General features: G+C 56.4%; 1 long non-coding RNA gene across 2 annotated transcripts; it reads right to left on the bottom strand.

Moving 5' to 3' along the window:
• Positions 1-255: 255 nt before the first annotated feature.
• On the bottom strand, positions 256-2,199 carry LOC142831280 (uncharacterized). 2 transcript variants are annotated; one of them, XR_016350571.1, is made up of 3 exons: positions 2,047-2,199; positions 997-1,210; positions 256-805 (listed from the first exon to the last, which is right to left on the bottom strand). It is a non-coding gene; the product is annotated as an uncharacterized LOC142831280 (long non-coding RNA). The 2 variants fall into 2 exon arrangements; XR_012906993.2 differs by lacking the exon at positions 2,047-2,199 and adding an exon at positions 1,834-1,962.
• Between the last annotated feature and the right edge of the window lie 2,706 nt (positions 2,200-4,905).

Below are 4,905 nucleotides of genomic sequence, written 5' to 3'. Positions count from 1 at the left end.
GGCTGGCCAGTACGCTCAGCCCCGCACTGCCACAGGGGGCTGTCAGGATCCGGGAAGCCCTGCGGGAGAGCTTCCAGGTGGAGGAGGAGGACTGAACTCTCCCTGCATGCCCCATTGGGGCCTTCTTCCACCCTCCCCCTCTTCCCCTTTCCCCTCCTTAACCTCCCCTCATAAGTAATGTAAAATAAAGACACCTGTTTTAGCAAACAAAATCTCTTTGTATTGTACATAACTGGGGTAGGGGGAGGGAGGAGTGAGGGTGGGAGAGGGGAGGGGGAAACCTGGGAGGGGGGAGCTGAAAGGGGGTGGAAGGGGAGGAAGGGAAGGAAAGGGAAAGCTCAGGCTTGGGGGTCCAGCTGGCTCTCCCGTCTCGCAACACTGCGGGTGCGGGGACCTCGGGGGGGAGCGTGTGTGGAGGGTGGGGCAGGAGGGACGGGGGCGGAGGAAGTGGGAGAGGGAGCAGGACTGGGAGGGGGAGCAGGAGTAGGGGGAGCAGGGGCAGCAGGAGTGGGAGGAGGAGCGAGAGCTAGGGCAGCTGCAGGAGCTGGAGCAGGAGGAGGCAGGAACCTGTCAACCAGGGTTTGGAGGTGGCCTCTGAGGGCACAGCTCTGATCCTCCAGCACCTCCAAACTCCGCTGGCGGAGCCAAAGGTCCTCCCGGACCCAGTGCTCCTGATTGTGGAGCAGCCGCTCCATAGACCAGAGGTGCCGCCGCTGGTAGTCCTGGTTCCTGGCTCTCCTGCTGGCCCAGGCACGGGTGGCTGTTGCAGGCGGGGTGGTGTGCCCTGCAGTCCCAGGTGCTGCGGCTGTGGTGAAACAAGAGCAGCAGTCAATTCTCCCTGGGCCCAGGTGGGTGAAACCCAGCCCCCCTCTGCAAGGCCAGGGCCCCTGCATGACACCCAGCTGCTTCTCCGTGGTGGGCAAGGCCTAGGTGCACGGTCCCTGGGCTCCCTCTCCCAACCCCCCGTACACATAAGGGGAGCATGATGGTACTCACAGGTGGAGGCCTCCCCAGCCTCGGACGACACAGGAGACGTGCTCAGTGGGGTGCCTCGGGGGTCTTGGGTCCTGGGCAGGCTCCTGGCAGGCTCCTGGATCTCGACGTCCTCTGGCTCCTCCTCCTCCGTGTCCGGGAGTAGTCCCTCTGACCCGGGGTCAATCACCACCCGGGAGGCATGGACGGCGTCAGCCCCGAGGATGCGGTCCAGAGCCTGAAAGTGGGGAAATGCCTCCGGGTCGGCCCCTGGCTGGCAGGCCCGGGAATAGGACTGCCGCAGGTCCTTAATTTTGCAGCGGACCTGCTCCCGGCTGCGCTGGTGGCCTCTGATGGCCAGGCTGGCAGCCATGCAGCTGTAGACGGCCGCGTTCCTGTGGCTAGTGCGGAGATCGTGGACATTGGAGGCTTCCCCCCAAACCTGGATGAGGTCCACGATCTCCGCACTTGACCAAGCGGGCGCCCGCCTCTTGCGTCCCCGGGCAGGCTCCTGGGAGCTGCCAGGCTGGTCCTGGGGAGCAGTGGAGGGCTGGGTGGCATCGGGTGGCTGGCTCATTTTGTGGCAGGTGCAGGCTCTGCTGGCTGGGTGCTGGCAGGCTTGCAACTGGCACAAACAGTGTAGCCAGCCCGTGGCCCTTTAAGGGCTCCGGGGCCGGGAGGGGGGCAGTAGAGTTTGCCTGGTGTTGGCCAGAGTGGCCACCAGGGCAATCTGGGAAGGGCTAGCCTCCCACTACAGGCAGTCCCCGACTTACGTGGATCCGACTTACGTCGGATCCCTAGATACGAACGGGGTGAGGCAACTCCTGCACATGCGCAGCAGCATTCCCGGGGCTCGCTCACCTGGGTCCTAGGATCCTCCTCCTCCTCGGGCCGGCTCCGACTGGGGTCCCGCAGAGCTGCCGGGCAGAGGAAAAGTGCCTCCCCATGCCCGCTGCCCCCCACCCCCCTGCCAGCAACAGGCTGCTGAACAGACAAAAGCAGCCTCTCTGCCCCTCCTCCCCTCTATACATGCCGGGCTCCCGGAGCACAGCAGCGTCCCCGGGGCTCGCTCACCTGGGTCCTAGAATCCACCTCCTCCTCCTCTTCGGCCGGCTCCAACTGGCCTCTGCCTGCAGCAGCTGGCCACAGGGACAGGGATCCTGCAGAGCTGCCGGGCAGAGGAAAAGTGCCTCCCCACGCCCGCTGCCCCCCCCCCGCGGCCTCGCATCCTGCACGCCTCCCTCCTCCCCTCCTGCCAGCAACAGGCTGCCCCCTCCCCTGAGCAACAGGCTGCCGAACAGCAGACAAAAGCAGCCTCTCCGCCCCTCCTCCCCCTATACATGCTGGGCTCCCTGGGCAAACAAAGACTCCACCAAAACAAACAAAGTGCTGGCCTCATTGTGTTAGCAAAAAAAGGACCCTCCTCCTAGAACCCTGGGTGGTGTATGGAAATAAAGCTATTAGCTCAAAGCATGGTGCAGAGCTGTTTGGTATTTGATGAGTTACTCCTTTAGTCCTGAGTTTGTCACAGGGACAGAAATAGATGTGAAATCTTCTGAACAGGGGAACAGACAGCAAAACAAACATTAGAGGGGAGTTAACCTTTCCCTATGCTATCCAAAACTAAAAAAAATGTTTGGCTAGAGTTTCCCCTACAATATGTACCAGTTCCGACTTACATACAAATTCAACTTAAGAACAAACCTACAGTCCCTATCTTGTACGTAACCCGGGGACTGCCTGTAGTTCGAATTAAGTGGCTACACAGCCCTTAATTCGAACTAGCTAATTCTAAGTAGGCGTTAGTCCTCGTAAAATGAGGTTTACCTAGTTCGAATTAAGCGCTCCGCTAGTTCGAATTAAGTTCGAACTAGCGGAGCGCTAGTGTAGCGCCTATGAAAGTTAATTCGAACTAACGCTTGTTAGTTCGAATTAACTTTGTAGTGTAGACATACCCTCGGAGACTAACAAAAATATATACAGGACTATGTAGCACTTTAAAGACTAACAAGATGGTTTAGTATATGATGAGCTTTCGTGGGCCAGACCTACTTCCTCAGATCAAATAGCGGAAGAAAATAGTCACAACCATATATGCCAAAAGATACAATTTAAAAAAATGAACACCAGACTAATATGGCTACATTTCTAAAAATATATACAGTATCATGATCTTTCATGAGCAAAACCCCCTCTTCAGATGAGCTGGAACTGAAGAAGTGGATTTTATCCATAAAAGCTCATGACACTATGTATATTTTTGTTAGCATCTACAGGTATGTCTACACTACAGCGTTATTTTGAAATATCTTAATTTGAAATAGTTAATTCAATATAAGATATTTCGAAATAACACGTCAACACACAAAATGCAGTTCGAAATAGCATTTTTCTATTTTGAAATACCACATCCACACTGAATGGACACTGATTTGCATTTAAGGCCGGCTGGAATGAGGTCAGGTATGGCATCAGGTCAGGACTTACTGTGTGGGGCTGCTGTCTGAGGCTATCGGAGGCCTGTTTTTAAAGGGACACCTCCCCTCTCTCCCGCACCCCACCAGCTGGTTCTCAGGTGTCCCTGCTTGCTTGCCTACCTCGACGTGAGACACCAAAGCATTTGTGTCTCTGAGTGCTCTGGTTGCCCGCACTCGAGACACCATAGCACTCTGCAGCATGGATCCAGAGCTGCCCCTGAGCACGCTGGTGCTTCTTGTGGACGCATTGCTACCGGCCTGGCTGAACTTTCTGCAGACTGCCATCCAGGAGGTCCATCAGGGGGCTGTCAGTATCCAGGAGGCCCTGTGGGATAGCTTCCACCCTGAGGAGCACTAAGAGCCTCCCTGGTCTGCCCCATTGGGGGCTTGTGCCTCATTCCTCCCTCACATCCTTACACTTACCCACCCTCCCCCAAACCTCCCTTCCTGATGTCAAATAAAAAAACACGTTTTTTCATACATACAAACTCTCTTTATTTAACAAAACTGAGGGGGGGGTGAAACTCTGGGGAGACTGGGGAAAGAAGGGAGGAGAGAGGGTGGGAGAGGGGAGGGGGAAACCTGGGAGGAGGGAGCTGGAAGGGGGAAGCAAGGGGAAGATGGGGGAGGGGAAGCTCTGGGGTGGGGGCTCAGGGGTGGGGGTCTCGCTGTGCCAACTGTCTTCCAGCACAGTGGGTGCAGGGGCCTCGGTGTCCCCGGGGAGATAGGGAGGAGGGTAAGGAGTGTAAGGAGCATGTGGAGGTTGAAGAGGGTATGGAGGGAGAAGCGGGAGGGGGAGAAGGAGTGGGAGGAGGGGCGGTAGCTGGGGAGGCAGCAGGCGCTGGAGCAGCAGGAGGCAGCACTCTCTGCACCAGGCTCTGCAGGTGTTGGCAGATGGCATGATCCTAGGCAAGAAGCTCCCACTGGAACTCCCGATCTTCTTGCACCCAGTGCTCCATGGTGTGGTGCAGGGCTTGCAGGGCCCCCAGGTGCTGCTGTCAGTACCCCTGCAATGTTCAGGTGGTCCTGCAGAGCTCTCGGGTGCAGGAGCATGTCCCGGGTGGGGTGGTGCGCCCTGCACACAAAGCTGGTGTGGCTGTGGAGAAACAAGAGAAGTAGTCATTTCTCCCCTGGGACACAGTGGGTGAAGCCCAACCCCCTCTGCGAGGTGAGGATGACTGTGCCCTGCACTGTCAGAGCTGATATGCTTGCACAGAGGCCATGTTCAGAATGTCCAGTTATCCCTGGCAGGGATTTGGAGCAATCAAATTTTTTAATTGCTTCACTCCAGTTCCGCTCCGGCACCAATAGTGACTGCTCCAGCTCCACTCTGACTCCGCTCCGTGCTCCAACTCAAACTAATTTTTAACTAAATAAAAAAGTGCATATTATAATTTTGAAAAAAACATTATTTGTATTCAGAGTTTTAAAACAATTTAAATGTCATCAACAATGA

This window comes from Pelodiscus sinensis, chromosome 13, assembly GCF_052426305.1.
Source record: "Pelodiscus sinensis isolate ZL-2025 chromosome 13, ASM5242630v1, whole genome shotgun sequence".
Taxonomy (NCBI): Eukaryota; Metazoa; Chordata; order Testudines; family Trionychidae; genus Pelodiscus; species Pelodiscus sinensis.
Note: the sequence above shows the minus strand (reverse complement) of the source record. Positions and strands in the feature narration are given on the sequence as shown.